The 10,341-nt window shown below is 41.9% G+C and overlaps 1 pseudogene across 1 annotated transcript; it reads left to right on the forward strand.

Moving 5' to 3' along the window:
* The first annotated feature begins 7,195 nt into the window (after window positions 1–7,195).
* Window positions 7,196–8,473, forward strand: LOC308256596 (RNA-binding E3 ubiquitin-protein ligase MEX3C-like; annotated as a pseudogene). Its single transcript has one exon. The product of its transcript is annotated as an RNA-binding E3 ubiquitin-protein ligase MEX3C-like (transcript).
* Window positions 8,474–10,341: the final 1,868 nt, after the last annotated feature.

The following is a 10,341-nucleotide window of genomic DNA, read 5'->3' on the forward strand; positions in this document are numbered from 1 at the left end:
TCTCAAAAAAAGCTATGTTGAAGTTCTAACTCCAGGTACTTTAGAATATGACTTTATTTGGAAATAGTATCTTTAAAGAGGTAATCAAGTTAAACTAAAGTTGTAAGGGTGACCCTAATCTAATAAGACTACTGTCTTCATAAGAAGGAGTAATTTGAATACAAGACATGTACAAAGAAAATATTATGTGAAGAGACATAAAGAGATGGCCATGTTAAGATTAGATTGGAGTTATGTTGGCACAAGGAACATCTAAATCTACCAAAAGCTGGGACAGGTGGCTAATGTGGCTCAGTGGTTGAGTGTCAATCTATGAACCAGGAGGTCACAGTTCAATTCCTGGTCAGGACACATGCCCCAGCTGTAGGCTCAATCCTTCACAGGGGGCCTGAAGGAGGCAGCCAATCAATGATTCTCTCTCATCACTGATGTTTCTATCTCTTTCTTCCTCTCCCTTTCTCTTTCTGAAATAAAAAACAAAACAAAGAAAAACAAAACAAAACAAAACAAAAGAAGCTGGGCCAGGTAAGAAGGGATCCTTCCCCCATGGGTCTCAGAGGGAGCATGGCTGCCACCTAGATTTTGAAATTCTAGTCTCTGGAACAGTGAGACAATACATTTTTTATGTTCTAAGCCACCCAGTTTGTGATACTTTGTCACAACAGCCCTAATAAATTAATACAGATTGGTTTGGATATTGGTAGTTTTAAAAGTGGCCCAGGTGATTCTAATGTGCCAGGATTGATTTTCACAACTATTAAGGCTAAGAAGTGTGTAGCAGGGGTAACCTGGGTAGAAAATACTGTCAAAATCAGGTTAGAAGCCATGAAAATATAATTATCACTGTATAACATTTAAAACTTAGGAACATGGGAGTAATTTTAATACCTAGTTATATATTTCTTCTTAACTTGGGCTTCACATTATAAAAGAGGCACTTGCTGTCTTGCTCCTCTGCAATTTCTTGCCTTGAGCTCATTTTTTATATAATTTCTCACCTTGAGCTGCTGGATTTCCACTGTGTGCTTTACAGGTCTCCTCATAGTGTAGCCTTTAGTTGTCATGCCTCAGGGCACTGTCTTGCACCTATTCCTCTCGGACTTTATCCTGTTCATTTAGAATATAACATTTCTCCAATTTGTCAAAGTTTCTTAGAATTCTGATCCTGCAGTCCAAAATTCTAATTCCCATTAGTCAAGGAGAGTCCCCAGGACAATGGAATTAAGAATTATATGAACTCTGGGAGGAATCAATTTGGAGATCAGATAATGGAAGGTTTATTATATTATGCACTGCATTGAAGTGTAAAGATGTATGAAAGATAAATGGTCATTGTATGACTTATACAAAGAGTTCCTTAAACAAGACTGTGAGATAAATCCCTGCCCAGGCATAGTATAAGATGTATAATCTTGTCACTGTCACTCAAAGTGTGGTCCACAGGCCAGCAGCATTTACAATACCTGGGAGCTTTTTAGAATTGCAGCATCTCAAACTCCATCCCAGACCTACTGAATCTGAATCTGCATTTTTACAGCATTTCCAGGGAAGTGCATGCATATTACATTTTGAGAGATAGCAGTGTAGAAATGGTTCCTGCCTTGTAGAGCTCACCATGGTTGAGGAGGCAAGATACAAACTTGGTAGATCAGTGCTTCTCAAAGTGTAGCCTGGAGGACCATTTGTATTTGAGTGACCTTCAATACTTGGTAAAAGAAAGGATACATTTGGCCCCTTCACAGCCCACTTAATTAGAATCTTTGGAGATGGGTCTCAGAAATTTACAGTTTTTTACAAGATTTCCAGGTGACTTTGATACACATTAAAGGTGGAGAGTAATTGCTCCAAAACAATGGCAATTTATTTCACTTCAACACACCTGAGGAATAGGACACCCTTCCATTAGTAACAGTAGTTTGTACAGGCAGCATTCTAGAAGGGCAGCTGCCCTCTCCTAGACCAGTGTCATCTAAAGGATGGTCCACAGATTGATAGCATGGATATCCCCTGGGAGCTCTGTAGAAATGCAGAATTTCAGACTTTACTCTGTATCTACTGTTATGGGCTGAATTGTGTCCCCCTCAGATTTGTATATTGAAGTTGAATCTCCAGCAGCTCAGAAACTTTAAGAAGTTCTTAGGTTAAAATGAGATCTTTAGGGTGGGCCTAATCCAGTATGACTGTGTCCTTATAGGAAAAGGAAATTGGGACACGATGTGTGTGTGCACAGAGTAAAGACTATGTGAAGCAGGAGAAGGTGGCAATCTATAAGCCAAGGCGAGAGGCCTCAGGAGAAAACAATCCTGCCCACACCTTAATTTTGGACTTTGAGCCTCTAGAATTGTAAACAAATAAATTTTTGTTGGCTAGGCCACCCAGTCTGTGGCACTTTGTGATAGCAGCACCCTGGCAGACTAATATGCCTACTAAATTAGGATCTGCATTTGTTTTTAATCCTCACCTGAGGATATGTTTTTATTGATTTTTAAAGAGAGAGAGGAAGAGAGAAAGAGAGAGGGAGAGAAAGAGAAACATTGATTGGTTGCCTTCTGCATACTCCCCAACTGGGGATTTGAACCTGCAACCTAGGTATGTGTCCTGATATGGAATCAAACCCACAACCTTTTTGGTATACAGGATGATGCTCCAACTAACTGAGCCACCCTGCCAGGGCAGAATCTGCATTTTCAACAAGATCTACAGGTAAGTCATATATATAAGAAAGTTTGAGAGGCGCTAGTCTAGGACAGTGGTTCTCAAACTCTCAGTGGACTTGAGAGTTGGTTAAAATACAGATATCTGGCCACACCCCAGAGATTATGCTTCAGTAGGCTGGGGGTGGGACCATAAAAAACAGCATTTCCAACAAGTCCTCAAGGGGATGCCACTGTCCTTAGTCTGCTGACCACACTCGCTAATTGGGCCCAGCAGCATCGACCTTATCTGGTCATTAATAGAAAAGCAAGTTTTGAGTCCCCAGCCTGGACTTACTATATGACCATATTTTCTAACCATATAGAGAGCCTGGGGCTAGGCCCAGAAAAGTGATTCTGAAGTTCAAGTTTGAAAGCCAGTGTTCAACAAAATCTGTGCAAAGGGTCCAGGAGTACGTAGGTTCCCCTGCAGCAGGGAACCTGTGAATGTGATGTGGAGGCTGACATAAGATTATATATGCAATCTTAAAGTCAATTATAGCTTGAAACACTCCTTGTCCCCCAGATGAATATTTTGACATTTTCCTAGAAGGCATGCTCTCACCCCTCCATTAAGAATCTCTGCCAGGAAATGACTGTGGGCAGTAGCTAAGGCAGTGGTTCTCTGCATCAGAATCACCTATTGGGCACCACCCCAGCTTTTGATTCCCTTGGTTTAGGATAGTGTCTCAGAACTTATCTTTCTCAGCAAAGTCCCAGTTGATGCTAATGCTGCCCATTCAGGGATTAAGGCTTGTAAAATATTGGGATATGAGTCAAACCTTGAGTTCATGGATCTGTGCTCTGCCTAATAGCACTTCAAGCACTGTATTTTCTTCTTCTCTGGCTTGGAGCACAGATATGATGCCTGGAACTAAAGCAGCCTTCATGGGACCACAAGCTTACATACCTAAAGGCAATGGGCCAACAAAATAAAGATGATAAAGTAGCCAGTTAAAAACAAAGCCAATGCCAGTAGCCCTCTATCCCAGATGCTGCATTATGCGGGATAGTTATATTTATTCTTTGAGCCATAGTGAATTGAGTTGTCTGTTAATTATAGCCAATATCACTTCTAACTGATAACAAACTTATCTGTATAATGATAATAATAATAATAATAATAAAAACCCACAGCAAGTAACCTAATGTAACCAGGTTTTTTTTCTCTTAAGTTAGAACATAAAAAAGCAAAATAAACCCCAACAACACAAGAAAACTATAAAACTACCACTTACCATCATTATCATGGTATAAAATAAAGGGCATTTTAACCTACACAAAAAGGCAGAAAAATTTAATCGACTAAGTATAGCTTCCAAAACATCTTTGCTCCACATTTTGATGAAGATGAGTGAAAACTTGTCAGAGATCTCTAGACATCTTCAGACAGACTTATAGTTCAGGCAAGCCAAGATATTTATTTACTGAGTAGTCTCTATGTAGCTTACATCACTAATTACTAATAGATAAAACTCATTTAACTTTTCACACATATGTTTATTTTGACTGTATCTTCCTGGCTCACACTAGACCTTTAAGTTTAGTCAACACCTTCCCATCAAAGTTCCTTTGACCAGTTCATAAATTGCTCTCACTTGTTGTGTTCTGATACATGTGTCTATATAAACACACATATGCTCATTTATCCATCAGCAAGGAAAGAATTAAACAGACAGTAGAGTCACAGAAAAACTAAAAAATGGCAGGTGTATCTTAAAATATGCTTTACTGATGTGCTCACTGCTGAGAAACTGCTTTGCTCAAACAGAAACCCGGCCGGATTTTTTTTTTTTTTTGTTACAAATAATTAGTCCCTAAGTCAGCTTTTCATCTTATGTTAATGAGATCCCCTACAGTCTTGGCTCATACCTTCAAATTAGAGATTGATCTATAATTAATAAGGCTTCTAATGACAGTACGTGAGACAAAGGAGATCTTTGGGGCAGCTGGGAAGAGAGCTGAGAAGTGGAGAAAGGGCATTGACAGTTGCATTCTTACCACATACTAAGTTGGCTCCTGGTGACAGAAGCAGGTGTCTCAGGGTGGCAAGTCTGCTGGCTCAAGCTCCTCTAATAATGAAAGCAGCTAAGCTGCCACTCTGAGCTCTTAGGAGGGACTATGGTGCCTGCTTGGCCTTTGCATGAAGTTTTCACCCTAGCTTGAAAAACTTGCTTTGAATTGCTTTTTTAAAAAAGCACCAGGTGAAGGAATCATTTCTCCCCAGCCATTTTTGGAGCCCTGTTACTTCTCTGTACTGTAGTTTTACAGCTTCAAAATTTCCAGCGATTGAAAGAGAGAAGCACTTGCTGATTAATTAAAGTCTAATTTTCTATTTTATCATAATTGCAGCAGTAGAGGAGGAAAAAAGTAAGACTTATTATTCCAAAAATGAAAATGATACCCGGACTGTTTGGGCTTATTATGAGCTCTGTGTTACAATTTGTTTTAAATTGAATCAATAGAATAAACATGGAAATGAGCTCTGTGAAATAATTTATTTTTAAAGGATCTTAATGAAAGCCTGCATCATTTCGTTTTAAAATTTTTAGACTCTGCCTGGGTAGACTTGATAAAGACAAAGGAAAGAGGAGTGTAGGTTTTGTGGTAGATCAGAGAAAAACCAATGGTCAACCTGTGTGTGGTTTTATGACCATGATTTCTAACCCTTTTAAGGACTCCAGAGTGGATCCCCTGTTAGCTCAATAAACAATTAATTTCAGTTCACTTCAAATATTTAGGCTGAGCATAATCCTGGAGAGTAGGGGTGGCTGAACTGAAACATACAGGGAGCATTAGAGAGGCTGGCTGCTTTGGCTCTGTCTCCTGATTTGGTCCTGAGCATGTGGGCTGGGGTGTGAAGGTCGTCAATGTGACAGGTGGTGACCCGGCACCCTGTGACCAGAGCTGGCTCTCCCAATGCAATTACCTGCCTCACTGGTTCTAATGGGAAGGAAGGGTTGGTTTTACCTCTTCACTTTCTGCTGAGTAATTTACAAATCTTTATAACCACTAGTTGGGGGAGGGTAAGTGGGGAGTGGTCAGTGGGGGACACCTGGGGAATTTTAAATTTGCACTTTGTAACTGTTCCAATTAGGTTGGTTAAGTGCAATATAGTGCTAAGTGTAAAAGAAGTAGGTTATACAAAGTTGTATATATTTTATACAACTATATATATATGTTACAATGTTCTATATATTTTATATTTATAGTATATATAGATATCTATGCATATATATGCATGTAAATACATATTTTATATATAATATATGCATATATTTATATAAATGTTATATGTATAACATATACAATTCATATTTTAAACATATTTTATGTATGTACTAGTATCTATGACACATATGAATATCATATAAATATAATGTCTGTATAGATGCATGTATACCATATACCATAAGTTTGTATGCATATTTACATTTTAAATGTAACATATGTAAATATGTATATATGTGTATATTTATATTTACAAAATATTTCTAATCTATATAGCAGTGTTTATGTGTGTGTGTGTTTAGATAGGATATAGAATATATACCAAAATATCAAGTGGATAAAGTGGTCATATCTGGAAAGTAGAATTGTGGATAATGTTTATTCTCTCTGTGACTTGCTATATTCTCTAAATAATCTACAGATATAAAGTGTCACTTGTGCAATCATAGAAAAGTCATTTAAAGGAAATAGAGAGGAGCTCTCCTGCAGGTCCTGCATATCCTCAGGACGATTATTTTCCTGCTGTGATGAGTGAGTTCCTGTTCTCCTGATCATGGTCCCTGTCTTCATCTCAGATTGCCGTCTGTGTCTGTATCATCTGGGGCTAAGCAGCATGCTCTGCAAACTACATGGGTTTGGAGGGTTCTAGGATTGGTCCCTGTCCTCCTTCCCTTCCGTTGGCATGCATGAGCTCACTCATCTGATAGGATCACAGAGAATCATGGGGGTCCCTTAAATGTTCTTGGTGTTCACTGACGCTAATACGATTTATCACATACATGTCTTTCTTTCATGACAGACAGGGGGAAATGAAACTGAATCTGATAATACACATGTTACACAAGTTCCAGACCAGTATTTTCATGTGTATAAGAACTAGGTCCCTGGGCATCCCCCTCCCACGGAGATTCTGATTCCATAGGTCTGAAGGGGGTCCAAGGAACTGCATTTCCAACAAGTTCCCAAGTGATGCTCAGGACTACTGTTTGAGGGACCATGTCAAATGATTCTGAGTCTGGACCCACTTTAGCAGCACCAACACCAATGACTTTGTTAGAACCACAGATTATCAGAGGTATTGTGCCAGGATTTGCTTTTTAATTAGGTTCCCAAAATATTCAAGTGCACATGGCAAAAGATGGTGAAGCACCTGGATGGACACTAATGAGAAAGACATGGTTACTCTACAGAGGGATGAAACCCAGGACATGATGGCAGCAATGCTGTCCCATGCCTACAGCCCCACAGCTGCGGGGTGGTGGCCTGCCTGAATGGGGACCAGGCGACCTGCTGAAAAGAAGAGTGTCAACACCACCAAGTGCATTCCTGTATCTGTTCTGAGCATGTCACTGAGACTGTCAGTGGCCAGGGTTGTAAAATGAAGACAAACACATATATCAAGACACCTGTTCGTGGTGAAAAGCCCATTTTAGTTGTCACTGGATGGTTAGATGCTGCCCTGGCCAAGAGAAATCCTCTGAGCTGCAGAGCACTTCTCCATGATTCTGCATCTGGAAACAAAAGTGGCCCTGCCCTAGGAGGGTTATCAAGTCCTAATCTGCCCACCAAACCAGTGTTCAACTGAGGGTCCCACATGATGTGGTAGGATTAGTAGTTGGACGCAATCAACTATCAAAGTGATTCAGCAGCAAACCCCACATACATAGAAACTAAGCAGAGATAAGGAGCCTGTCTCTGAAGTAACTGGATGCCTAAAAATATTGACAGAGCATAAAAAGAATAGAAATGCACACTGTCATGCATACAGGAAACTACATTGAGCTCAATGAAGAGAATGATTTCCATTGCAAAGGTACTGATAGAAGCTTTGAAAGTGGCACTCTTAGCTCTGAGTGGCTCGCCTCCAATCCAGCTCCTCCTAGCCTTGCAAGAATGATACCCAATTATCAAAATGATAGTCCCAGTTCTCTGGGTAGTGGTTCCACAGATTCTACTAGAAACAATAGATTGGCTGACTTTATCCAACAAGCCCCTTTATCACGGGAAATTTTTGTTTTGGAGATACACTACCATCTCTGTAGGCTCAGAAGATCTTGCAGCTGATTCTCCTATCTTTAACTCTTTACCAACATCCATGCAAACTATTTTGACTCCATTTGAAGCAGTTAACCACTCTCTCTGGCTTTGGGAGCCATCCTTCTGGTGACATGAAAACTCAGAATAGAAGAAGTCTACCTCCTACATTTCCTGAGAGCATTGAACACCCATTTGCTTGGAGGATTAGGAGTGACCTACCGGGTACAAGCAACTATTTTGGCCTGGTTCCAATATACATCCCTACTTTTTCTAATGGTACCAATAGTTACTCGTCTTGCAATGGTGGAGGTTCCACTTCTAGCTCACCTCCAGAATCAAGACAAAAGCAGGACTGTGTGATTTGCTTTGAGAATAAAGTTATTGCTGCCCTAGTTCCATGTGGCCACAAACTCTTCTGCATGGAATCTGCCAATAAGGTCTGAGAAAGGAGAACACCATCATATCCAGTTTTCCAGATGGAAGTTACTCAGGCAATCCAAACTCACTCTTAACACATACATATACAGTTTATGCATATACTGTATATATAAAAGATAATATACTACATATACATACATATATATGTGTGTGTGTGTGTGTATATATATATATATATAAAGCCAGCATCCATAACTGCCATAACAACCATAATGACCGGTTGCTATGACGCCCACTGTGGCCAGCGAACCGGCCTGATCAGGGCATGGGGCCGGCCAGCCAACCTCGCAGCCCATCCCCCCAGCCAGCCCTGCCCCTGATCAGCCTGCCCACCATGATAGGCCCACAGCCCCTCTTTCCCACCTGGCCCACCCTGATCACACACACCCCCCAATAGGAGGCTGGACTGGATGGCCAACCTCCTTCAGCCCCTCCCCCTGGCCACCCCACTCCTGATTGCACCCCCCACCCCAATAGGGGATGGGGCTGGCTGGCCAACCTCCTGTCTTCTCCTCCTCCCAACAGGCCCAGCTCTGATCTGCCCCGATTGGGGCCAGTCCAGCCGGACCACACCCGTACACGAATTCATGCACTGGGCCTCTAGTATGTATATAATAATAAAAGCATACTATGCTAATTAGACAGGACAGCCGAACAACCTTCCTGATGAAGCCAGGGCTGTGAGGGCCAAGGCAGCCGCTACAGCTGCAAGGGCTGAGCCCCTTGTACGAATTTCGTGCATTAGGCCTCTAGTATATATCCTAATATATAAAAAGCCAGGGCTGGCATGACCTAAATGACCAGATGGACAACCGAACAGCAGGCTGTGTGGGGCAACCAGGCCAGCATGGGGGTTAGTGAGGGACGACCAAATGACTGAATAGCAGGCTGCATGGGATGACCAGGCCAGTGAGGGGGGCAGTTTGGGACAACCAGGATGGCAGGGGGACAGTTGGGGGTGACCAGGCCAGTGGGGGGCAGTTAGGGGTGACCAGGTAAGCAAAGGGGAGGCAGTTAGAGGCAACTAGGCTGGCAGAGTGGGGCGGTTGGGGGCAACCAGGCCAGCAGGGGGGGCAGTAAGGGGTGACCAGGCAGGCAGCGGGGGCAGTTAGGGGTGACCAGGCCAATGGGGTGGTTGGGGGCAACCAGGCAAGCAGGGGGGGCAGTTGGGGGTGACCAGGCTGGCAAGGGGGGCAGTTAGGGGCGATCAGGCAGGCAGGCAGGTGAACAGTTAGTAGCCAGCAGTCCTGGATTGTGAGAGGGATGTCCAACTGCCGGTTTAGGCCTGATCCCTGGAATCAGGCCAGATCAGGCCTAAACCAGCAGTTGGACATCCCCCAAGGGGTCCCAGATTGGAAAGGATACAGGCTGGGCTGAGGGGACCCCCCTCCATGCATGAATTTCATGTACCAGGCCTCTAGTACTAGTATAACTTTGTAAAGGAGGTGTATAATGGTATCCCCAGTACTAGTAAACTTCCTAATGAGTTCTTATGACTGTAATGGTCACACTATGGTCACACTAAACCTGAGTGGTCACTTGTCTACTAGTTTTCTTTGAATTATTAACATCCTGTAGACCCAGATACATAACTGGTATAAGAATTGCTAAAGCTGAAGTTCAACTGGGTTGAGTGAGGATTATCATAGACTGTGTGAGTCTATGAGAAAAGTGTATACATCTAAGATTTCAATACATTGGGTCCCAAAGCGTAACCACAGTTAACAGATGGCACTTGGCATTGCAGATAGTTCAGACACTTCCAGGGCTGCCGTCTTTACACTGCCAGTTTTGACAAAACAGGTTTGTTTTTTATTTTACAACTACTCATGCCTAATTCTTGAGGGTTGCAAATAACTTTTCAATGCATCATGAATTACTTATTAGTAATAATAGGGCTGATGGCAGTTTATTCAATAACTGGTTGTAATTGATACAAAAA

Source organism: Plecotus auritus, assembly GCF_963455305.1.
Source record: "Plecotus auritus genome assembly, chromosome: 8".
Classification (NCBI taxonomy): Eukaryota; Metazoa; Chordata; class Mammalia; order Chiroptera; family Vespertilionidae; genus Plecotus; species Plecotus auritus.